At 41.2% G+C, this 25959-nt stretch overlaps 1 long non-coding RNA gene across 2 annotated transcripts in view; it reads left to right on the top strand.

Moving 5' to 3' along the window:
- Positions 1–25959, top strand: part of LOC136847724 (uncharacterized) — a 49684-nt gene that overhangs the window by 14945 nt on the left and 8780 nt on the right. The window contains exons 2-6 of one of the 2 annotated variants that reach the window (XR_010855811.1): positions 3677–3926; positions 12110–12218; positions 18430–18660; positions 20030–20287; positions 20535–20691. This is a non-coding gene — a long non-coding RNA (uncharacterized lncRNA). Of the gene's footprint in view, positions 1–3114; positions 3927–12109; positions 12219–18429; positions 18661–20029; positions 20288–20534; positions 20692–25959 lie in introns of those variants that run through there. The other variant, XR_010855810.1, reaches the window with a different exon arrangement.

The raw sequence follows: 25959 nt of genomic DNA, 5'->3' as shown, positions 1-25959 counted from the left end.
ACTTTTCTTTAATATATTTTGTTACTAAAATGTCAGAAGCCACACTGAAATTTCGTTATGCTGTAAGAATATATCATTTTTATGTATGAGGAACAGAATGTCTATTATATTCTTGACGAATGTGGATTTATCATATTGAGTCGTGGGCTTAACTGGAATGTAAGAAGAGGCAAACAACGGTTAAAATGACGGAAAATCTGTGTAGCCATTTTGCTTGAATTCACCTTTTGTTATCTGTCCTTTACTGTAAAGTCTTTGCTGCGGTGCTAAATAAATCTCAGTTACTCAGCCAGTTGCTGTTGGGGGGAAGTAATCCCATAAGGTTCTGGATATCAAGATTTATCGGCTACCTGCCGGCGGAATGATGTATCCTCAGTATCCCATTAGGTCATCGGAAAGGTACTCAGAGGGGCAATACGTTATCCTAATTTGTACAAGAACGGATATAACTGCTGGGTTATATTTATTGTTGATGTTCATTTCACCATGGAACAAATGGAAGTATCCTGCTTCGGTATGTTCAATTATACAATTAATAGAAAAATATGAAACTGATGGTATCTGCCTAACAGTAGTGAAGCATGTTAATTACATAAAACTTGGACTTTTTCACCAAATATTACACAGAAAAACAAAAGTGTCCAGAGACTACAAACTTCCACTTAGCCTGACCAATCCATTTTTATTGCTCCCCAAGGCCCCTTTTCCAGATCCGAATCTGCTCACCCAAGTCCCTTGTCAAGTTGCGGATCTGCTCCCCCAAGTTCCGTATCTAGATCTGAGTTCACTCCCCCAGGTCCCTTATCCAGATCTGAATCTGCTCCTCCAGGTCTCTTATCCACAGCCAGATCCACTCTTCCCATGTCCCTTATCCACATCCAGATCTGCTCCCCCCGAGTCCCTTATTCAGATCCAGATCCACTCACCCACGTCCGTATCAAGATCCAGATCCGCTTTCCCCAGATTCCTTATCCATATCCGGATCTGTTCCCCCAAGTCCCTTATCCAGATCGAGATCTGTTCCCCTAAGTCCGTTATTGAGAACCGGATCTCGCCCAAAAGTTAGCCACTTGTTGCCACTCGCGAGACACCTTTGCTCAGATAAATAACTCTTTTGTATTACCAGACAAACAAACGAACCGAACCAGAAACAAGAACTCCTTGTCCAAGATAAAAACAACTCAAGGAATAAAACATCGAATGGCAGTGATATATGTCAATTATTTTATGTTAGGCAAAAGGGAGGCCATCTTGTTACATGATTTTATTAACATTTTCCGTCGTTTTGAACAGTGAAATCCACTGGAAGTTGTATTTACTATATAATAAGTTTTTAATACCCCCCTCGACTTTTTTTTAATACAATTCCGCCAGGCAGGGCGCGTGATATTCACTAAAACGAAGCCATATAAATACCCAGATATCTCACTCTGATTCAAAGAAGATATGCATGCACACAGCACATACATAAACACGAACGCTCTTGTATATGGGATATAATACTTAATAAAAGATATATTAGTCTATTTTTGAGATTTTCATTGAAATGTTAAAACTAGTGAAGCGACTATAAGCAAATAGCTATATCACAATACCGTTTTGCAAAATCGTAAGTGCTGAACTACCGATCGATAGCAGCTTTTTTGCTGACTAGCAAAAAGTTACGGGTAGGTTTAAAAAAAACTCGGTTGAAGACAATAAACTGCACATGGTGTATTTATTTTTGATAACCTGACTGTAGCAGTAAATATTTATGATATTTCACTAAAGGCTGAATTCCTTATAAGGAAGCCTAATGTATGCCTTTTTGCAACACATTTTTGGAAACGAGAGAATGCTAAAATATTCGAAAAGAAATAATCGTTGACAAATTCCTCATCTTCCAGAATAGCTACTGGCGTGGAAACTCCCTTTTTCGAGGCTAAGGTGGCGGTGTAGTACAAAAGGGGGGGGGGGTGGGAGGGGCAGATTCACCCGCTGCTATCATGATGTCTACTGAGAAACGAATTTAAACCAATCGCACAGAACGGTCCTGGTCGTTTCGGCCGTAAGTCACTTAGGCCGTAACATCCAAAACAATGTAAGACGTTATGTTTATGGTATTTACCATTATTATTTCATGTTTTACGTACATCCCCAAGGGGCTAGTACTAAACACGGCGCCCATTTTGCACGTAAACGTGCTTACGGCCGAAACGACCCGAATGCGCACAGAAAAACGACGGGGATATTTTATTTAGTGTTTCGTCGTTTATTCCACGTAATGAAGCACCGAATGCATTTGCTCGACTCTAATCACGGACAGAGTGTCATCCGCCCGTCCTTTCCGTCTCTGAATAGCCTCTGAGTAGTATCCCATTCGAGGGAAATTGCCTCATGTCATTATACGGTTCATACTGAGAGGGGATGTCATTACAGAATGCTAATTAGATATTCTAACTCCCTTTAGTCTCTCTCTCTCTCTCTCTCTCTCTCTCTCTCTCTCTCTCTCTCTCACACACACACACACACACACACACACACACACACACACACACACACACACACACAAACAAAACTACTCATCATTGTGTTGACAATAATAGTTGCTTGAAATGACGCTGAACCATGTATCTCCATTTTACTCAAAATAAGTCTTGAACTAGAAAGCAACACAAAATTAAAGACAAACGCTTCACACGACCTACGGTTGAAGAGACCAGAAGAAGCAAAGGATAATGGTAAGGTGAAGGTGAGATGAACAGGGTTAGCCTTTGGTAAATTCGTTGATGATTTATAAAACAAAGTGAAATTGAAGACAAAGGAATTTTGAGACGAAAGTCCCTCTAAAATCAGACAGCACCTTCTTATATTGTTTGGTAAAGAGGGTTTTTGAAATTAATGCCTGGAAAACTTATAGGAATCCGGGTCATGTTTCTTTAGAAGTTGTTATAAAACTTGAATAAGGAAAGAGTTCTAAAATATGGTCGTTCACTGCAACAAACCCCGTAATTCTTTGTCATAGAATGTCACTTTTATGTCGGTCGTTATTCATGTATCATTATTTTTTGTTTAACCTTAATTAGCCATTACCGCTGAGTTATGCCAATTCAAGTATATTAAATTTCGTCGTTATATTTTTAACTGACTAATGCTTGACAGTTATGAGAATGCGTGATGTAAAACTAGGCAAATGACAAATGTTTAATAGATTGTGCAATTTGCACTTTCTGTCTGTTGCAAGCATATTGCGATTTTCTATTTACTACAACCTAACAATCCTAAAAAAATCACATTTACCAACTTTAACAGTACCTTGTAAAGAAAAAAAATGAGCAGGTTTGGTGTTTCAGATAATTTTCACTTTCCCTCTGTCGAAGGAAAGCTTAGTACAATAAGGAACGAATGGCACAAACACTTTGAAAAATAACAAAAGTCTACACAAAAGGAATCTTGGTATGCCAATACAGGAGAGTCAGTTTTAAAAGTCAGGAGTAGTTATGCTAGGACTTGATGTCAGAAAAAGGTTTTCAAGAAATAATATAAAATTTCTCTGATGTAATGATGGAAATAATTTAGAATATTTCCTATTGTGTTGCTCCGCATATGACGGAATGAGATACAAGGTCAGTGATGTTTACAAATGTGAATCAGGAAGACAAAGAATGTATAGCGAATATGATTTTATTGTCAAAAGTTGCAGAGAAAAGAAAACTGAGGAATCGGTGAGAGAACCTTGGGCCAGCAGAAAAAAAAAATAAAAAACAACTAAATCACCCTAACATGAAAACTCGAATGAGAAGGGGAGCCGTTCCATACGATACCACCACTACTGATACTAATTACCACGGTACCACCTCAGTCCACCTGTCAGTTTGAACTTTGACAGTCGACTGAGAAGAACAAATAGTGATTCGTATATACATAAGTGAAAATAACATGCTAAGGTAAGAGCTGATACTATTTTTAGTACACCAATAATGCCAGAACCAAAGCTTGGATAGTGTTTTTAAGATATGTAACTAAAGTTTTTAGATCAGTGTAGAATAACTCCTACCGTGGCTAGGCTTTGTTTACAGACAGGCCGGCCTTAGGCTAGCCTGAATTTGGCATTCAGCGCAGCAACAAGTGGTTAGTTAACACTCGTTACAACCCATAATCCCCAGACGCAATAATAATGAGGGGTAAAAAATTATTTAAAATTGTTTACTTGGAAATATAAATTTCTTATGTTTTAGTGTAAGCATTGAACATTTCAGACGTTCTTTTTGTTACGAGGTCCCAACCCTAGTGCATGATGTTATGACATTAGTTTGAAGTCATTCCATAAGCTCATCTTTTTCTGATTGAGAACTATCAGTTGGATTAACGCCTTTGCACTTCACTTTTGCATTTTCCCCCTCCCAAAAACCCCGCTTTTGCACTGTGGTCCCCCCGAATTGTAAGATTTAAGGGTGGGGTCCTCTAACTCCAAAACTATTCATTTGCTAACAAAGCAAATATCAGAAATGTTCTAAGGTTGCATTAAAACATAGCCTAGAAAATGACAATTTTGAGTCCAAAATGCAGTCATGGTTTAAAGCAAAATGATATTTAATGAGGAACCTTAGTGAGAAATCTAGTTAAATTCATGGTCCTGAGTCATAGGGGTCATAAGTCAATTAGGTTAACCGGTAATTCTATATATTAGCTCCGCTCTTGTTTTTACCTTTTCAACTGGTTTTTTCTACACTTTTAGGGGTTCTGATTCTGGCAGTGCATCTGTTTGTTGTCGGTCAAATGGAATGTCCCTTCGCCGTGTTTAGTACTGGCCCGGGGGGGGGGTACCCATACGTTAACAAGTTATTGCACTTGCTGGACGCGATATGAACCGTTCGAAACAGACGTACCTGTGCTCTGTCTTGTGAAGATCGCGTATGGAAACTTGTTGGATGGACTTCTGGGGTTAATTACAGGCTAATTACACTCAAGCGCCAAAAATTAAAGGTAAATTCATAATTAGCAACCAAAAAACAACAGAAAAAGTGAAGTTATAGTGCCGTCGCCGCCGCGGAGCTACTACATAGTCCTACCCGTTAACCAAACATAGGATTCTACCTGACTAGGCTAGAGCACCATAAATTGTAAAGAAAACATAGGTCTATTTACTTTATTTGATTTATTTTGCTGTTTAACAGCTTTGCTGATTACTTACAAGTAGGGAAGTAAAGGACTTGACTTCTATATTGTGCCCCTTTATTGTGGTAACATGTCATGCAAATCAAAGTGTAAATATGCCAGGATAATTGCATTCTTGTTTTACGATCAATCCCAAGATTATATAAGCAATACTGTCATGTGTACAACAACTGTGAGAACAAAAGTGAGTGATTATGCTATGTGCTAAGCAACAAGTAGAAATATATGTGTGATTTGTATGTTACTAGAAAGATAAAGAGGGAGAAATATAATAGATAAACTTGCAATGAATATGTCTCTAGGATGCAGTGTCTGATCTGAATAGGGAGCTTCCAGAATAAAATTGATGAAAAACTATTTGCTTATTAACCGTTGTCAGTTCATTCCCCCCAAAATTACAAAACTGCACAAACTTACCCAAAATTTTCAAAATACTGTATCATAACAATTCACTCACACATCCCTTTATTACCTTATTCATTCTCATGTATAAGTTGTGTTGGTAAGTGATCATCTTTTCTGATTCAGAAAGTGCACCTCAAAAATTTTGTTTTCTTTACAAATCATTTTTAATCAGTTAATTCATCTCCTTTTACTACCCTTCTTTATACTCAAACACTTGATGCTGTCCGTGACTCTTTCTCAGAATTTTGCTCACTCCCCATAAACTTGCGCTTCATTGCCTTTATCCCTAGGTATTTTTCACGTATCGTCTTATACAGTCGACCCCTGGTATTCGCGGGGGGATGCGTACCACTACCTCCTGCAAGTAGCTCAAATCCATGAATACTTGAAACCCCTCTAAAAACTCTTATAACCACCTATTTTGATAATTCAAAACACCAAAACCTCAAAAAATGCTTACTGTGTACCTGAATATTTTAATAGTTTTATCACAAAAAGTGCATTCAGTCATGAAAATATGAAAATACAGTAATTTGTGAATATTTCTCCGTGAAAAATACCACGAATAGGCGAATTTTCCGTGAATAATGTGTATATATGTTCCACAGAGAAATTCACTGATAGGTGAAGCTGCAAAACCAGAACTGCAAATAGGGTGGGGTCCACTGTATATTGTCCTCATTGTTTTGCATGAAGCTCTCTCATTTCAGTTACCTTGTATAGCTGCATTTTCAACCCTTTCTCTAGCTAAAAATTTTGTTTATTTTTCCTTTCCCTATACTACCTCCTGCTGTACTCTTGTCACCATTACAATTATCCACTTACTTTCCCATTTACTGTACTGTGTTTTATGTATGGCAACACACTCCCTGAACACCTGAATTCGCCCTTAATCCCACAACCCGAACAGCTCTCAATTACCAATCCCATAGTGGCAAATTTTAACAGCCAGCGTTACCAATGCTGCAGGTAAAATCTTGTCACCTGAGCTACCATAACAAATGGTTGGCAACACTGACACAGGTGTGTGCCGACACTCCTACCTTCGTCAGTTGCTTTTTGTTTGCGCTGCTAGACGGTTGTTTCCTTCCGCAGTGCGAGGTTTAATCCTATTGCCCGACTTCTCTTTTGTATTTGGATTTCTAGTGAAGATCTGGATTGTATTTACTGGTTTTTTCTCCTGGGTTTATGACTTCTGCTTGGTTGCTGAGTTTTTTCTGAATATCTTCGACATGGAACGTTTTTGGATTTGGATTCGCCGGTTCCCGGACTCGATTGGTTATCGTGGACAAGTCCTCTCTTCCACCTTCTACTACCATGCCTTCGGCTTCAACTTCGACTGCCCCTACGACTGTAGGTGCCAGTACTCATCGCTCCTGTTCTTCCTGCAGAGATGGATGAGTACCTTGAGACACGATAGACATTCAGTCTGTCAGGTATGTAGGAAGGTTAAGTGTGATGTGCTGACTCGTTGCAATGAATGTTCCGATTGGACGGTAGTAGAGATGGAGAATTACATTCGTCATCGCAAGTCATTGGCTGGCGGCAGACGGCGATCAGATTCTTCATTACCTCAAGTGTCTAAGGCTTCTGTTAAAGATCATTTGAAAGATTTAATGAGTTCAGAGGTAGTCAAACAGATAGAGGATAGGATTGCAAGTAGTATGAAAAATTCAATAGCTAGTCTTTTTCAACAATTTTCAGATAGGGATAGTAGTAGTGTTAGGATGTCTAATCCTTCTTCCTTTTCAGCTCCCCTGCCTGTTTCAGAACCAGCCCTAACAGGTGCTGAGGGTAATAGAGAGCCGCGAGCCTCCGAGTGGGTAGGTTCTGCCAGCCCCCTCAGCACAGAGCAGGCAGTTAAGGATCCCCCCCAACCCCCATGTAGTGTTGATGATAAATTTAATGTTGATAATGTTAGTCAGGATCAGGATCTAGGCGTGACATAGATGAATAGGTCTGGGTTGGGTAGTGAGGAGAAAGTTTTAAGTGTGCAGGATCGTTCTCCTGGACGGGTTCTGGTTTCGTGTTCAAGTGGAATTTGTGCTCTGGCAAAATTTTTGCCTTCATCGCTTCTGTTTCAGTCTGGCTCAAATTCTCAAGTCAGTGTTTCAGTTCCTGTGGGGCAGAATCCTTTTGTTTAGCTCCTAACTCTCTTTCAACTGTTTCTGAATCTTCTACTTTAGTGTCCCCCCTTTTCTGTTTTTCCTACTCCTTCATCTAGTAAGGCAGATTCTGGTGTGTCTTTTTTGTATTCTAAAAGTGGTTTTGAGTGATCGGCAATTGGACGTGGTGGAATATACAGTAATGCAGATTTGTTGGGTTTTTCAAAAGGGTACAGACTTTTGGTGAGAGGTTGTTTTGAATGGTTTCTCTAACATTAGAGAGTAGGTGACACAGGAGTGTCCAGAATTCATGTCGGATATGCTTCAGCATTATCAAAGAGGGGCAGATTCTGTGTACTTTTTGTCCCTTCGTTCTAAAGATTCTTTTTCTTCTGGGTTATCTGTCACTTCATCTTCCACTCCCACATTCTCCGTTGTCCCTTTTTCAGTCTCCTCTTCAGCTTCTTCTTCTTCTTCTGTCTTTCCTGCAGCTTCTGCATCTTCTGCTTTTCCTCCTTCTTCAACTTTTGGCATTTCCTCTTCTCAGGTAACTCGTTCTTCTTCCGCTATACCTCTGTCTTCCGCCTTTCTTTACTCAGTACAGTCTTCTTTGGTAGGAGGATCTTCTGGACAGGTGAAAACGTAGTTTCAGCAGAATTTGGCCTCAGGCGTTTCATGTTCCAACTCTTCGGTTATGCGTAGCCCCTTGCTTCCACATCAAGCGGCTGTTCCATTAGTATCAGGTATTTCACAGGGTTTGCCTGTCGCTTCTAGTTCGGGTTTGCGCTCCGCTGTTTTGACTGGTCTTGTGATACCTTCTCTTGAGTGGATTGCAGCTGTCATCATCTGCAGTTTCCCTTGCAGATCCTCCGAGTGTAGCTTCTCCTCTTTCATTCTCCCTCCTTCCTCTTTGTCTTCTTCGGTCCTGCTGCAAGCGGTTTCGTTTGCACATAATCCCCTAGGGTTTAGCAATGTGGGTTCGGTTCCTCTCACTCGTCTTCCCTTTGGTAAGAATGTGGAATCGGCTCTGGGCTTCTCAGTTCCTCCCTCTCTTCTGCCTGGTGGAATCAACAATGTGGATTCAGCTCCGGGTACCCGGTTAGGTGTTGGTGTTCAGCATTCTGGTTATGGTGGTCTGTTTGCAGACTCTTCGTCGTCGTCTGGGCTTCGTTCAGTTCCTCCTCCTTGTCTGCCTTAGACTGCTCAGACTTGCGGAACATGATTCTCATCTGGAGGTTCAGAAGATTCCAGCAGACTTAGAATGTCCTCTTGCTAGTAGTAACGATTACAGACGTATGTTTGAGTGTTACTTCTTCGTACCCTCAAGCAAGAGCTCCAGGCAAACTGTATTTGTCAAATCAGTCTTTATTTGGAGTCTTTTAATGCCACTAAGCCAGCTCCTGCCCCTTTTTCGTGTGGGCTGGTTTGGTTCATAGGGTTAGAGAGGCTTTGGAGGAGGCGGACGGTCGTTTAGTGTCGATGGTGGCTTCTAACAAGCAGGGCATTTCTCTTCTTTCTCCACATAAGGAATTTATACAGTTTGAGGCAATCCTGCCTAGGTCTCCGGTGTCGTTTCGGCTTGTAGGGATTTCTCTTAGGGAAGCAGGTGAGTTGGAGGATGTGTTGCACAATCAGACTGAGGCTCTTTCACACTCTCTTTGGATGTTGTCAGGTTTATTGGGGTCTCAAAGAGTGACGGCTATGTCCCATTGGATCTGTGTCTTCTTCCCCAATTTGTATCGGGGAGTCTCAATGTACGGGCTGATTCATTAAGTTGCTCTCATCAGGTATTGGGGGGAGAGTGGACTTTGGCTCAGGAGTAGTATGTCAGGTTCTCCAGAAGTGGCCAGCAACTGTGGACTTATTCGCGACAAGATTAAACTATCGTCTTCCGGGTTATTTCTCACCAGGGGTGGCCCCTGTGTCAATAGGCACCGATGCGATGTTACAAAATTTGAATCACATGCAGGTGTATGCTTTTCCTCCATTTGGCCTCATTCATCAGGTAATCAGGAAATTGCAGGAGAGTGTCAAGATGTCTTTGACTCTAATAGCTCGTTGCTGGCCCCAACGCCCTTGGTTTCTGGAACTCTTAGAGCTCCTCACGGAAGTTCCGATGTTTCTACCCATGCGGAAAGATCTTCTCAGACAACCGTATTTTCACCATTATCATCCAAATTCCTCGTGTGCTGAACCTAGTTGCATGGCGACTGTTGAGCGAGCAGCTAGACAGGCTGGACTCTCTAAAGCTGTGGCTAGACAGCTTTCTTTCAGCTTGAGAAAGTCAACCTTTAAGTTTTACCTGGTCAGATGGACAATGTATAGAAGTTGGTGTTATAAGGAAGGTCATTCCATCTCTAGACCTTCCATTGCTAAGGTAGCTGGCTTTCTTTATTCCTTCGGAAAGTCAAGGGTCTTTCTTATCCGGCTGTTGCTGGCTACCACTCAATGCTTAGCAGTACATTTAGTTTCCATCTTCCCGAAATTTCTATTAGTAAGATCATCTATGATTTATTACGTTCTTTTAAGTTTGAATGTCCTGTCTTGCCGATAGGATTTGTCGGAAGTACTTCAATTTTCGCGTTCCCCTGCTTTTGAACCCATTGAAGATATAATGTTAAGACATCTGACTAAGAAGGTGCTTTTTCTTACGGCTTTAGCTATAGCTAGAAGGGTGGGTGAGCTTCAGGCAGTTTCTATGCTGGTTTCCTATGCAGGAAATTATATGTATTTGTCTTTTCTTCCAGAATTTGTGGTGAAGACGGAGTTGGAGGTCAACCCTCTGCCTCGTTCGTTTAGGGTTCTTTCTCTGCAAGAGTTTGTTGCTGGCGATCTAGCAGAGATGTCTTTATGTCCGGTGCGAGCATTAAAAGTCTATTTGTCAAAGGCTGAGAAACTCCATCCTCGTCCACGTACACTTTTTGTGTCTCCGCAGAATTCTTCCCGTCTGCTGTCAAAGAATGCGATTAGTTACTTTCTGAGGGAGATGATTTCCTAGGCTTCTCCATGTTCTTCTCGTCATCTTTAAGCTCTGTCTTAACCCGAGCGCACAGTATTCGGAGTATGGCTACTTCATCTTCCTATCTAAGGAATTATTCAGTGTCTTCTATTCTGGAGGCGGCCACTTGGAAGTCCGTCTCAGTGTTTACTTCTTTTTACTTAAGAGTTGTTCAATTCACCTCGTCAGAGGGTTATTCTCTTAGTCCACAAGTAGTGGCTAACTATTGTCTAGGGTGTGTTCTTTTTAGCTGAGATGGTATTCTCTTAGTTCGGAGGTTCTTAGGTTAACCAGATAGAGGAATCCCTTTTAGTTTTTAGAATCTTAGGCAGCAGTGATAGTATAATCACATAAACTTAGGTTTAGTACGTTTTAAGTATCTTAGTCTTTGATAGTCTCCCTACGAGGGTCCAAGGGGGTGCTCTAGTAGGTTAGGCTCTTTCGTCAGTGCTGAAATACTTCGTCGCTTGTCGGTCGTCAGGCCTTATCTGCAACCTAGATGGGTTACCTGGAGGGTCAGCGGCTCTGCACACTGCTTTATTCCCCCCCACACATGAGAGGCTCTGATTAGCCACATTGGGAGGCTCATCGTACTCCTCCATGCACGAGAGGTTCTGAAGAGCCACATGGGAGGTCGACGGACTGAGACAGTACTGACCTGACTGACGATCAAAGTACTCTCCAGCATGTCTCTTCACTGAAAAGCAATGATTGATATGGTGAGTGTATGACTAAACAGATATCCTTTGCAGAGCAGATTGGTGAGCTACCATCTCTGTGGTTGTAGAAAGAGGCATGCAATAGAATTGATCCCTGTTGTTAATCGGGCGAATTCAGGTGTTCAGGGAGTGTATTGCAATATGAAGTTTTCATAATAAAACTAATATTGTAATAATTACCTGAACACCTGAATGATTCCCACCCTCCTTTCCCCACATAAATTTTGAACTTGAATAGAGCAGTTGACGAAGGTAGGAGTGTCGGCACACACCTGTGTCAGCGTTGCCAACCTTTTTTTATGTTAGCTCAAGTGACAAGATTTTAGGCTGTTAAAATTTCCCACTATGGGACTGGTAATTGAGAGCTGTTTGGGCTGTGGGATCAAGGGCAAATTCAGGTGTTCAGTTAAGTATTACAATATTAGTTTTATTATGAAAACTTCATTTTTGACTATTACTTTCCTCACCTTTCACTTTTTGCACTGATATTGTGAGTTTTTGCTTTGTAATTGTAGAGGGCTATTCAGCCATATCACGGTCTGAATGCTTAGTTACTAAATTTTCAGATGCTCTTAAGGTATTAGTCTTTGCAGCTTTTATCAGTATTGATGCAGTCAGTGTATTCTATATACATATCCTCATGAATGCATTTTGGTTTGATATTTTCATATGCATTCTTTAGAATTTTTAAAAAACATATGAATGTTCTTTATTGTTCTTCTCAGGTTGGGTACAGAAATATTCCACAGAAGAATGAAGCAAAACAAGTTGAGATTTGACAAGGGGGTGAGGAGCAGCTCCCACCTGCTGAAATCACAACCCCATTTTTCTTATGTAAGTTTGTATTCTTTCTTCAAAACAGAAAAAAATATGCTTCTCTAAGTCAGATATTTATGGTCAATAAAATACAAATTTGTTTCATAGCAATAGTTTTTTAATACTGTACTTCATGAAGTGTAATTTTGTATTTTTATATATGTAACTACCAAGTAATTAAATAGCTATTAGTTTCTACTTTAACGGCAGCTTTAGATTTGAAATTTGCATTAGCACTCTTTGTTTTGGTGCAGGTAAGTGCCCCACCCACTTTCAGGGAAGCATAGGTACAACATAGCTAAAGAGCTCAGTTCGTTTTTGCTGCTCAATGACCATACATCGGTTGTTCAGCAGCTTTCTTTTGATCTTCAGGAGTATTCACCGGATGGTTTTGATTATTATCAAAGGATTTGGTGAATTTTCAGTACTCTGATAGCCTCTGTGCTATATTTTCTTAGCTTAGATAAGCTTAGCTTAGACTTTTGTGAATTTTTTTACTTATTATGTCAGGCTCGATCGTGTCTAGTAACTGGTATTGTAGCAAAGGCTGCAATACTAGGTTGACTTCTAAATATGATGCTCATTCAATTTGTTTTCATTGCCAAGTACAAGTTTGTTCTCCTAACTTGACGTGTGAACAATGTAGAAACTGGGACAAAGTTAAATGGAGAATTTTGACTCTCCATTTAGATAAGTTAGAGAAGGCTAGACATAGAAAGGCGGCCGCTAGAGCCGAGGCTAGAGCTTCAGTGTCTTCCACTCCTAAACTGGTCCTTTCGGCGCCTGTTACTTCTCGCTCGCCTATTCCTACTTCTCTTGCACTTCCATCCACTCTGTTACCTAGCTTCCATCCCTCTGAACCTAGTGCCATTGCAAGTCTTAGAGCCCGGATCGACAAGAAATTTGACGCGTTAGTGAATACGGTCGCTCAACTAGGAGCTTCAGTAAGAGTCCTTTTGGACAAGGCAAGTGGTGAACCCAGTGCAATTGTCCCACCAATGCTCCTAGACAGAGGTCCCTATCAAACTCCCCTGCACCTGGGAGGAGGCAAACCGTAAGTCCAAGGGAGGTCGGTGGGTTTGCCCACAAGTAGTTGCTCCCTTAACTGAACCTGTTGCTATTTCCCAGGTTTTGGTACCGTCGCTCTGGAAAGGTGTCCGAGTGGATCACACCTTGTCTTCCAGTGGTTCTGATTCGAATGAGCCTAAAGGACATGGTTGGCATTTTCATGATTCCTCCAGGGCTTTGAAGAGGCATGTTTTGGAGGATCAGAACCCCTTGATCCCTCGTAAGCACCATAGGGACCAAGAGCCCTTTTATAGCCCAAGCACCAAGTAGTGGCTCACAGACCTTCTAAGGGAGCAGATTGCCCCATGGGATCAGAGCTCCCGGTAGCTCATAAGCGTCCAATGGGATCAGAGCGTCCAGTGGCTCCCAATCTCCCAGTGTCTTCTAGTTCTCATGCAGTTTTGGTCAATTCTTCCGAAGGTTTGTTGGATCTGGATGTCCTGATAACAGCAGGTCAACCTGTTGCTGCACTCTATGTTAAGTCTCTAGATACGAAGGCTGTACCTTTGCCTCCTGTCCTAGAGCACCTGAAGGCAATGTTAGTACCTTCGACTCAACATTCTACTCTACTTCCTATTCATCAGCGGTTGGACAGTATCCTGGAACTTTTGAAGAAACCTTTAGCTTCTCAAAACCAGAAGATACTCATCAGGACTTGGCGCTTTCTGCTATTTCTTCAGCAGAAGAGGAACCAGAACAGGAGCAGCCTTCGTCATCGTTTGCTTCCCTCCTAAATTATTTTCTGTTTTGCTTTCCTTCATACTTCTCCATCGCGGCACCTTCTTCGCCTGGGTCCTCCGTCATGTTGTGGCAACCCGTAAGATCTGCTAAACTTCTAAAGATGGCTCTGTCTATTTCTTCCAAGAGGGCTTTAGCAGGCATTGATTCTTGGTTGTCTGAGGAGAGGGAATTAGGCAAGTCTGTGTTTTGTTACCCTCCTTCGCGCCTGTGTAAGAGGAAGTATGTTTTTTATGCAACCGGAGAAGCGCCCTCCTTAGGGGTTTCTGCCTCCTCCCAAGGGGACTTCTCCATTCTGATCGATCCCGCTCGTAGATCGGCTTTCGACTCGATCAAGATAATGTTTTCTGCAACAGAACTCGGCTGTTTAGTGAAGGACACGTACAATGTCTTTGAAATCTTCAGTTTCCTCAACTGGACAGTAGGCACCCTAATGAAAAAAATCGAAGATTGCTCATCTCTGCAGGAGAATTTTGCAGCAGATTGGCTTGGGGTGCTTTCTTGTGCCAATAAGGCTATTAGAGACGGGGCCCAAGAGTTAGCTGCTCTTTTTTCTACAGGCATGCTAAAGAAAAGGGAGTTGTGGTGCATCTTCACGTACAAAGAAGTTACCTCTTCACATAGATCCTCTCTTCTCTTTGCCCCATTGGACAAGAGTAGCCTTTTCCCTCAAACTACAGTTGACCTTCTAGCGCAATTGGCCAAGCGACCGAAGGATTCAAACCGTGCTGCTTCAGTGCCTTTCAACACTAGACCTTTCTCTCCCTTTCGAGTTAGCAGAGGAAGACCACAAGCTCGTCCACTCTCGAATTCTAGATCCGTCTGACCCATCACAAAGAAATCATCCTCAAGACCCACCTCTAGCAAGTAAGGATCCAGTCCTCCATCTCCCAGTAGGTGCCAGATTCCTTCATTTTTGGAAACAATGGGAAGCCAGATCAGTGGAACCGTGGGTGCTTCAAGTACTCAAAGAAGTTTATTCGATCCCCTTCAAGGAGAGGCCTCCTTTGACGTCTTCTCCCATCGTCTTAAAGGCATGCTCAAAGGGCTCGGAGAAGTTTTCGGCCCTCTCAAAGAAGGTTACAGCTCTTCTTCAGAAAAGAGCGATAGAAGTGGTGGAAGATTTATCATCAGAGGGGTTTTACAACTGCCTGTTTGTAGTCCCCAAGACATCGGGGGGCTAGAGACCTGTCCTGGGTGTAAGTGCTCTCAACTTCTAAACCACGAAGTTCAAGATGCAGACGAACAACTTGGTTCTCGCTGCGATTCGTCAAGGGGACTGGATGGTATCCATCGACATGAGAGACGCTTACAGTACTTCTGTATCCTAATACACTGGGAGTCCAGAAAATACGTGATGTTTGTATTCCAGGACAAGGTTTTCCAGTTTTGGGCTCTGTGCTTTGGGTTTTCCACAGCCCCTCAAGTCTTCACCAGAGTACTCGCCTCTCTGTCACAATGGCTTCACCTAGTGGGCGTAAAAGTATCCATATATCTGGAGGGCGGGCTCCTACGATTGTCATCCCAGAAGAAATGTACGGAGGACCTTCACAAAACTCTTCAGTTAGCCCAAAATTTGTGCATCCTAATCAATCAAGAGAAATCCCAATAAGTCCCTTCTCAGTCAATAGTTTATATAGGGATGAAGATAGACACTCGGATTTTTCGGGCTTTTCCATCCGACAAGAGAATTCAGCTGTGCACCCAGAAAATCCACCACTTCCTAAATCTACAGCCCTGCTCTGCCAGTGATTGGATGAAACTGTTGGGAACCCTCTCCTCCATCAACATGTTCTTACCGTTAGGGAGACTGCTTGCAAGGCCTTTAAAGTTCTTCCTAAAGGCCAATTGGAGCAGGAAGACTCTGCCAGACTCCTTTGCACTGTATTCCCCATCACTTCCTCACTTCCTGCTGTGTGAAGTAGCCAGAGATCTCCTTCTTTGGGCTTGCAGCAACAACACCCAGATCCTCACCTGCTTTGTTCAGGGCAATTTGAACGTATTAGCAGACGAGTTTAGTCATTCCAAACAGGTTTTACCCATGGAAAGGTCCCTGAATCCACAGGTGTGCACCGACCTGTGGAAACAGTGGGGAATGCCGTTGGTAGACTTGTTTGCAATGTCCAGGAATTATCACCTTCCCCTGTATTGTTCTCTGGCGCCAGACACTTAAGTGTGGGCAATGGATACGATGCTCCAGAACTGGTCGGACCTGGAGGTTTACGCTTTCCTCCGTTAAGTTTAGTGAGGGAAGTTATAAACAAGTTCAGGAATTCCCACAGCACATCGATGATTCTGGTGGCCCCCTTTTGGCCTCAGAAGGGATGGTTCCCGGACCTTCTAGAGTTTCTGTCAGACTTTCCACAACTCCTTGCACAGAGGAAAAATCTGCTCAAACTACCTCACTTCAGTTGCTTTCATCAGGGTTTGTCCACTCTCGCTCTGACAGGCTTCAAACTGTCAGGAAGCTTGTCAGAGCGAAAGGTTTTTAAAGAGAAGTTGCCAATGCTGTTGCTAGGTGTAGACACAGATCTTCCAAACTCTACCAAGCTAACTGGGCAGTATTTCGCAGATGGTGTAAGAGATGTGCCATCTCTTATTCTGAAACATTTATAGCCCAACTAGCAGGTTTTTTACTCTGCCTGAGATCTTCCCTAGGTTTGTAGACACCTACGATCAAAGGCTACAGATCTATGGTGAATTCAGTGTTCAAGCATTGAGGTTTGGACCTTCTTCAAACCCAGATATTTTGGACTTGATTAAGTCATTTGACACCATGAAATGGAACACTCAGACTCTGGTTTCTTGGAACCTAGATGCAGTACTGCATTGGTTGTCAGGCCCCCCTTTTGAACTGCTTCACACATCATCTTTTAGAGACTTATCCAGGAAGATTATTCTTGATCTCATTAGCCACAGCAAGACGAGTCAGTGAACTGCAAGCTCTGGATAAACAAGTCAGTTTCTCCCAAGGAGATGCAGTATGTACCTACGTCTTAGGGTTCTTAGCAAAAAATGTTCATTCTTGATTAAGAGTCTTCAGATAAGAGAGTTTTATGCCTAGTGAGAGCATTAAAACATTACCTCGAGAGACCCCAAAAGGTCAGAGTGGATTTTCATAACCTCTGGTGTTTTGTTAAAAATCGTTAGCACCCTCTCTCCAAGAATGCCCTCTTCTTCTTTTTGGGAGATGTAATTGTAGAATCTCACTAGGGGATCCAAGAAGATAATATACCTTTGTTAAAGGTTAAAGCCCATGGTGTGCTGGCAGTAGCCACATTGTTGGCTTTTAAGCGCAACCTCTCTCGTTCTGCTGTTATCCAATTAACTTATTGGAAGTGTTGCTCGGTCTTTGCTAACCATTATTTACACGATGCTGAAACAATGTTCGAGGACTACGGTATGGTGGGTCCGTACACCGCGCCTGGTGTGGCACTAGGGAATGAGGGGTAGGAGTAATATTTATATTTTCCTCTGTCTTCTTGCCTTGTTTAAGGTTGTTGAGTTATTTGGGAAGCCTGGGGGTACTTGGTACCTGGAGTACCCTCCAATCTTTGTTCTAATGGATGGGTTGTGTTTTTTTAATTGGTGTTCAGGTAACATGGTTTTTTGATGGTCATTTTTTGGTTGGTGTATTTTGTTTCACACCCAGGGCAAGGACAGTTGTTTTTTGCATAGCACCGTAAGTCATAGGAGTACTCCCTGACTACAAAGTTCCCACTGAGGTAAGGGCAATTCCTGACACCACCGGTCATGAAACTACGGGTCGAGCTGAACTACGACCAAGAGGCAGTATCTTCCTGCTCTAGCTCTTTCCCCAGGTAAGGTTGCAACAAGCATTAACACAATGCTAGCTTTTATCTATTTCAGATGGATTTCCATTTATAAATGTTTTTTGAGGAGTACATGTCCATACTTCTCACCTCCTGTCAATGTTGGATTCAGCTATGTAATTACTTGGTAAGTTACATATATAAATATAAAATTTTTATAATAAAATAATGTTTTATATATACTTACCAAGTAATTACAAGAGCGGAGCCCTTCCTACCTCCCTGCACATGGAAATAGAGCACAAACGAACTGAGCTCTTTAGCTATGTTGTACCTATAGTGTACTTCCCCGGAAGTGGGTGGGCTACTTACCTGCACCAAAACAAAAGAGCACTATTGCGAATTTCACATCTAAAACTGCCGTTGAAGTATAAACTAATAGCTGTAATTACCTGGTAAGTATATATAAAACCTTATTTTATTATAAAAATGTCATATTTAGCATGAAAGTATAGTAAAACTGCTTACTAAATGAAGAGAATCATGTTTTGGGATTTAAAACTACTTCTCGCCAAGCTACCTTGTGCATAAAGTATCTTAGTAGATACTGTATAGTATAAATGATAAATGAATTGTACCTTATTTTTCAGATTAGACTGACTACAAAGAAACCTCTTCAGAAGCCAACAGCTATTAAATATAAACATGGCAAAGGTGTCAGAGGCTATGTTTTTTACTTCATTGAGATTCATAAGGAATCTGCAACAGAAACTCCTCTCTGTCCTTAGATTAGTTGCAGTGGGAGGGACAGCTCCCACTAACCTTGAATTAAGGCTTTATGCTTCATATGTGAAAAATAATCATCTTAAAAAGATATAGAGGTAATTAAATTGAGTTTATCAGTAATTTTGTGTTCTATTAAACAAACACTTTTTTTCAAAACTATTTTTGTTATTCTGGGATTAGCTCTTTTTGGTGCACAGTAGAATTCTGATTATTCAGCCAGTGATCCTTTACTTCAAAGATCTTTTAGCTATTCAGAACAAATTGAAGACTGGAATAAAACATTTCTTCTATTTTGGCTGGTTAGATACTGAGAGAGAGAGAGAGAGAGAGAGAGAGAGAGAGAGAGAGAGAGAGAGAGAGAGAGAGAGAGAGAGAGAGAGAGAGAGAGAGAGAGAGAGAGAGAGAGAGAGAGAGAGAGAGAGAGAGAGAGAGAGAGAGAGAGAGAGAGAGAGAGAGAGAGAGAGAGAGAGAGAGAGAGAGAGAGAGAGAGGGTAAATAAATCATTTCACTGCCATGAAATGTGGATGTTAGCTCTTATATGATGTTTGGAAGATATTGTAACCACAATCTTGAATCATGGAAGCTGTTTATAGCTGTGTTGAGCATTTCAGACGGGAAACATTATTCATTCTTATTGTGAATGCTAGGATAGTTTTGTGCTCCTAAATGGTCTCGTTTTAGTAGTTCAAAGGTCATGTTTAACAGTATTAGGTATAGGGACTTAAGGCTAAGAAAGCAACATCTGTTAAACATGCCACCAATGATGACATAGGTATGAAGTTACTAAAAGTGTTTCTATTCCCTTGTGTCACTCCTCCCCCTTGTCTCCCACCTTCTGCCATTGTTCCCATTCCTTCATTATTGGAGTTCCTGTTATTGCCTGCCATAACCCTTGCACCTCTTTCATTCCCACCCACAGCATTAAGACTCTAGCAGCAAGTGTCACCTCTTGGAGCTAGATGACCAGGAGACAGTATTTTGATCAGAATATAGTGCATTTAGGTTGTAATATCAGTATATGGCAGTGGAAATAGGCTGTAACATCAGTAGCAATGGTAATAGTACTAAATTGTAATATCAGTAATGATGATAGTGATACTATGTTGTAATATCAGTATTAATGGCAGTGATACTGGGTGGTAATATGACTAGCAGTGGCAATAATATTTACTGATACAAATTGATTACAGTTTACCAATAAATATGATAGGAACTGAAAGGGTAGGTAACTTGATTAGTCAGAGTGATATTTATCATCCAACATGGGTTTGGTTCTGAGGAAGCCAAATAAACAGACTTCTGCTCTATCTACCAAGAGAGTAAATCCTCTTTTATGAATTCTTGCAATTATTTTTCATCCTCTGTACTTTTGCTGTATATAATAATAGATACAGAATATTTGATAAATAAATGATACCTTACTTCTCAGAATATATTTGCTATAGCAAAAGTTTCTTTTTGCAGATTTTAACTTGAAGTGTTTGGTCACACAACCAGAATCAAGTTGATTTGCCGAAGCCAAAAGCTCTTATGTGGTACTTAAGATTTATGACTAAAGTGTTAGAGGCTATATTCTTCAACACTTTGAGAGTTTTCCTGCAGCAGAAATTCCCTTTTACCTCTGCTGCATGGTATTTGTATTGGGAGGGCCAGTGTCCACTAGCCTGATATCCCGAGTTAAAATTCTTCAAACGTAAATTCTTTGTCATCTTCTAAATAGAGGTAATAAGCTCTGGTAAGGTTGTGATGTGTATTCTTAGAAGCAAAATCAGATTTTGAAAAGATTACTCCTCTGTATTCATGGATCAGTCCCTTGTACTGTTGCAAGTTTATCATAAGAGGAAAATGTATTTGCATTCATACAGTGCATTCCCAACTATTTGAACTAGGCCTCATTAAATATAGAACAATTGATAAATGTTACCACTGAAGAAAATATTGGTGACAACCTTCTCTGGTTTTTTTTCAGGTTTCAGCTGTAGAGTATGCCTGTAGTGTTCATTCATACAGCCATTATCAAGAGGATGTACATAATTTCATATGTAAAAAGTTTTGACCAAGGTTTTACAAGTTTTGTTCTTGGCCACATTCACAGTTTTTTCTGTAATCAGTAACAGAAATTGCAAGTATGTATATTTTTCTTATATGTGCTTTAGTGTTCATTTTTAAAAATTTTTCACAACAAACTCATTATTTATACTATCCCCAATTTTGTGAGCCACAAAGTCACAGATACATCTGTCCTCTGGAGAAAGGGAGAAGATTGGTAGTAGACAGCAGGTCTGCACAGATGCCTCTGGATACACAGGCTTTCAGCATCTAGTTGCTTTAGTGTTTGGTGTATCTTGCAAGCATTTAGCAACTTTGTACAGGAGTCCCAGTAGGCCCTAAATTTTTGTATGAACTTTGATATTTTGATCCTTTGACACTACTGGTTGATTAGAGCTGGTAAGTCCTACCTTGTCAACAAGCATTTGGCAAGTTAGTCTGTCAGTTTTATATATGACACTTACAAAGTAATTACATAGCTATAGTTTCTACTTTAAACGGCAGCTTAAGAATTGGAAATTTGCAGTAGCGCTCTTTTATTCTGGTGCAGGTAAGTGCCCCACCCACTTTTGGGGAAGACTAGGTACAACGTAGCTAAAGAGCTCAGTTTGTTTCTGCCGTTGATGACTGAACATCGGTCGTTCAGCAGCTGTGTTTTGTTCATTCAGGAGTAGTTTCACCAGGTGGTTTGGTTGTCTATCAAAGAATTTGGTGAAGTATTCTTTCATTTGGTAACCTCTGAGCTATATTTTCATAGCTTAGCTTAGCTTAGCCTTTTTTTCAATTTTTTGGATTATGTCCGACACGAGTGTGACCAGTAACCGGTATTGCAGCAAAGGCTGTAGTACTAGGTTGACTTCATTTAAATATGACGAACATTCCATTTGTTTTCATTGCCATGAACAAGTATGTTCCCACTATTTGACTTGCGAGGAATGTAAGGATTGGGCCGTAATTGAATGGAAAGTGTTGACCAATCATTTGGATAAATTAGAGAAAGCTAGGCTTAGGAAAGCGGCTGCTGGAACCGAGGCTAGAGCTTCTGTGTTCTCTACCCCTAAACCGGCTTTTTCTACACTTTGACTTCTCATTCCCCGATTCCTACTTCTCTCGCTCTCCCTACAACTCCGTTACCTGGCTCCCTTCCCTCTGAACCTAGTGCCATCTCCAGTCTCGAAGCTCGGATGGATAAGAAATTCGATGCCTTAGTAAGTGCAAGTGCTAGTGCCTGCACCCGGGTTAGTGTTGTGGAGGGGATGGCTACTCATCCCACTGATGCTCCTCGACGGAGGTCCCTGCCAAACTCCCCTGCGCCTGGGAGGAGGGTAACCGTAAGTCCAAGGAAGGTCGGTGGGGTTTGCCCACGAGTAGTTGCTTCCTCAGTCGAGCCTGTTGCTGGTCTCAGGTATCGACAGGCAGCCAATGGAGAGACGTCTTACGGATCTCCTAAATTCAGTCCCTGTCAGACTCCCCTGCACCTGGCAAGTGGCAGAACGTAAGTCCAAGGGAGATCGGTGGGGTTTGCCTACGAGTGGTTGCTTCCTCACCCAAACCTGTTGCTATTTCCCAGGTTTTGGCAACCAAACACTTGAAAGGTGTTCAATTAAAGCACACCTTATCTTCCAGTGGTTTGGAGACCAAACCCAAATGACACAGTCAATGTTTTCAGGAGTCTTCTAGGCCTTTGGAGAAGCGTGTTGCAGATGTGCGTCCAGCGGTACCTCGCAAGCGCCATAAGGATCAAAAGCCCTCATGCAGCTATTGGGACGACAGAGAGCTCCCTTTGGACACCGAGCTCCCATTGGCTCGTAAGCACCCATAGGCTCACAAGCACCAATTGGCTCATAAACGCACTTTGAGATCTCCCTCTCCCATTGGATCCGAGCTCCCAGTGGTTCATAAACCTGCTGCAGGTTCGGTTCGCTCTGTAGCTGCCAGACATTCTGTTGGCTCCCAGCTCTCCAGCATTGGGATATGAGTCTGAGACTCCAGATTCAGATGTCCCTATTGCTGCAGGTCAACCTGCTCCGGCACCTTCTATGTCAGATCCCCAAGGCCGTATCCTCTTCACCTGTCGCTGATCGCATGAAGTCTGCAAGTACATCAGCACCCCAAGACTCTTCTTTGCTTCCCATTCACCTGCATTTGGACAACATCCTGGAACTGTTGAAGAACCCTCACATTTGAAACCAGAAGAACCACAGCAAGATTTGGCATTTTCTCCTGTATCTTCAGCAGAGGAGGAACCTGAACCAGAACAGCCTTCATCAGCTTACGCCTCATTATTGAATTATTTTCTGTTGTGCTTCCCGACATATTTCTCCCCGGGATCAGCGTTCTTGTTACGTCAATCCTCGAGTACCACTAGACTCCTGTAGTAGATGGCCCTCTCTATTTCGTCCAAGAAAGCGTTGTCGGGGATCGACTCTTGGCTGTCTGAGAAGAGGGAGTTGGGCAAAGCTGTATTTTGTTCTCCTCCTCGGTTTTCCAAAAGAAGGTATGTATTCTCTTCTGTACAACCAAGGAAGCTCCTTCCTTGGGAGTTTCTGCTATATTTGTACATGCAGACTGGCTCGGAGTCCTGTCGTGTGCAGACAAGGTGATTCGAGATGGGGCACAGGAGTTAGCTGCTCTTTTTTTCATTATGTACAGTATACTGAAGAAAAGACACATGTGGTGTTCTTTCACCACTAAAGCAGTGACACCATCCCAGAGATCTGCTCTTCTCTTTGCTTATCTGTACAGTACCAGCCTTTTTCCTCGAACAACATTAGAGCAGGTAGCTACGGAATCGCAAAAGGCTACTTACGACTTGCTTGTGCAGTCGCCCAAGCAAACGATGGAGTCTAACTACACACCTGCTATTTCATTTAATCCTTGGCCCCTCTCTCCTCTCCAGCCTATATTTGTACATTAACCATTTATTTCTTTTTTTAAGGGTAATGTATTAAGCTAACTTTTAAATGAAATTACAGTAACTTTAATTTCACTTAAGTTAGTGTTATACTGAATTTCGCTACCACGAATTTTCAGTTCTTAAGCTGCCGTTTAAAGTAGAAACTATAGCTATGTAATTACTTGGTAAGTATATATAAAGCCTCATTTTTTTATTATAAAAATGTCATTTTTAAGTTAGTATCTGCCCAGTTGTTCTTATAGTGTTTGGAATAATAAGTTGGTTTTTTTTTTTTTCCTATTTGTCACTTATTTGTCACATCTTTTCCTTTATTTATCAGGCTTTCCTTATTTAGTAGTTTTCTATTGTTACATTCTTACAACCTTTTATGCAAATTATCTTGTACAATGCTTTTTGGGTATTTTGTACAGGAATGTATTGTTTGCATTAGTAGATCCAAGGCTATATGAATACTCACTTTGGAAGCCACGAAAGTTAGAATATCGTAGTTCCATGGTATCAAATAAGTCCATTAAAATCATATTTTACTTGAAGCACACCCATGAAGATGGCACTTTAGCAAGTAAAATGTCACTAAAGGTTACACAAACTGCATATTCACAATAGAAATGTTATGTATCAGTAGTAGGAATAAGGATTTGTTTTTTACAGCTCCATCAATGCAAAAGCATTCCATAAGTCTTGTTGATATGTATGTGATGTATGCGTATCAAAACAGTGAAAGCTGTATTTCATCATTATTTGGAGAACACCGTGTAAAAGCACTGTACAGGCAATCTCTGGTTAACAGGGGGCTTGGTTAACAGTGATCCGGTTTTATGGCACTTGTCTATCGACAGAAATCGGCAATTTTCGGCGCCAAAAATTGCTGGGTATTGGCGCTGATACATACGTGACAGAGGCCCCAGTAACGGAAAATCGGTGCTCTTCGGCGCCGATAACCCCCAAAGATCGCAAAAAAAGTGCCGAAAATCACCGATTTTCGGTCATCGGCGATTTTCGGTTATCATCACACCCTCAGAACTGAACCCCTGCCGATAACTGGGGACTGTGGCTAATATACATATATCCCACAGAGTACAGTGCACTACTATACCAGGGTAGGAAACCATTGCAAGAGGAGCCATTATACTTCCATCCCCACTTGGTTGTAAATGTTGCAGACTTGTCAACAATATAAGCTTGAGATAAATGTAAATACTGTATATATTATCAATAATTCAATCAAATTTGAATTTCCTCAGTTTGTTTCCCCATCAGCTTGTCAGTTATTCATTCATCATTCTTTTACATTCTTTTACATTCTTTTTCAGTAACAGTCTACCTTATTTTGGTTTTTTCACTCTTTTGCATATTAATTAATTGTACAAGTGTGATCTCAACTTATCAGGTAGTTTTAATCATATTTAATTACCTGTATTTGTATGTATTTTTTTCCTTGTGAATTTCAGTTTGGTAGTGCATTTGCACAATTTCTTACCTGGCAACTCCTGACGAGAGTGCTGAGGCACACTGAGAACTGGTCACTCAGAAACAAACAAACAATCTCATGGCTTGAATATCACGAACAACCTTGCTGGTACACTCAAAAAACACTTTTACTCTGCTCAAATCTTGAAGGGAAATGATAAAGCAATAAAGAAAATACCAAAGCTCACTAAATTTTTCATTATTATTTAAAAGAAATTATTTCTTTGGTCTTTTGCCATTTACAAAACTGAAAACTTGTTGCAAGAGTGCAGAATCCTATTACAAATTAGTTTATGTTTGCCGTGGACGAAAGTGAGCAAAGATTCATGGGCAGAACACCAAAAGGGCATTGAGTTGCAAAACAAGCTTCTTCACCCAAATTGAGTATCCATGGGATATTAAAGGTAAAAAGCAATAGAATGTAGAGATAAATATTTTTTGACATAAGAAAAAACAGCAGTACAAAACAGGAAAAGTAAGGTATTTATTTCTTGTGCTTTAAAGCAGTGTTACTTACAAAGTTGTGTTGGAATTACAAAAATAGCTCTCAAAACTACTACTAGGAAGACTATTCCACAAATTCATTGTATAAAGAATTCAAGAATTCTTGTACAGTGGTACAGGCACCGAGGCAACTAAATTCATTGGTGTTGAGTGGAAAAATGGTTGATCTTTTATCATTATTAATGGCCTTACATGTTCAAGCTGTGTAGTGACAGTGGGCAGCACTGATAAGATGCCTGATCAACATGACTACCACTTTGTTGGTGGAGTGTAGAGACAACAGGTAATGGATCACAGGGAGATTAGTAAATGTCCAAGTAACCATGCAGTCTGTGGTGTAAGACCTCTGTGGTCATCAGGAAGACTTCTGTGATGGCAGTATTTCCTAACATAGAAAAGAAGTGCCATCTTTGGCTGGACTTGTTTGATGAAGAAGGCTATCTCATCTGAGAAC

The sequence above is a fragment of the Macrobrachium rosenbergii genome, chromosome 17, assembly GCF_040412425.1.
Source record: "Macrobrachium rosenbergii isolate ZJJX-2024 chromosome 17, ASM4041242v1, whole genome shotgun sequence".
Taxonomy (NCBI): Eukaryota; Metazoa; Arthropoda; class Malacostraca; order Decapoda; family Palaemonidae; genus Macrobrachium; species Macrobrachium rosenbergii.
This window is presented reverse-complemented; position numbering and strand designations above follow the sequence as displayed.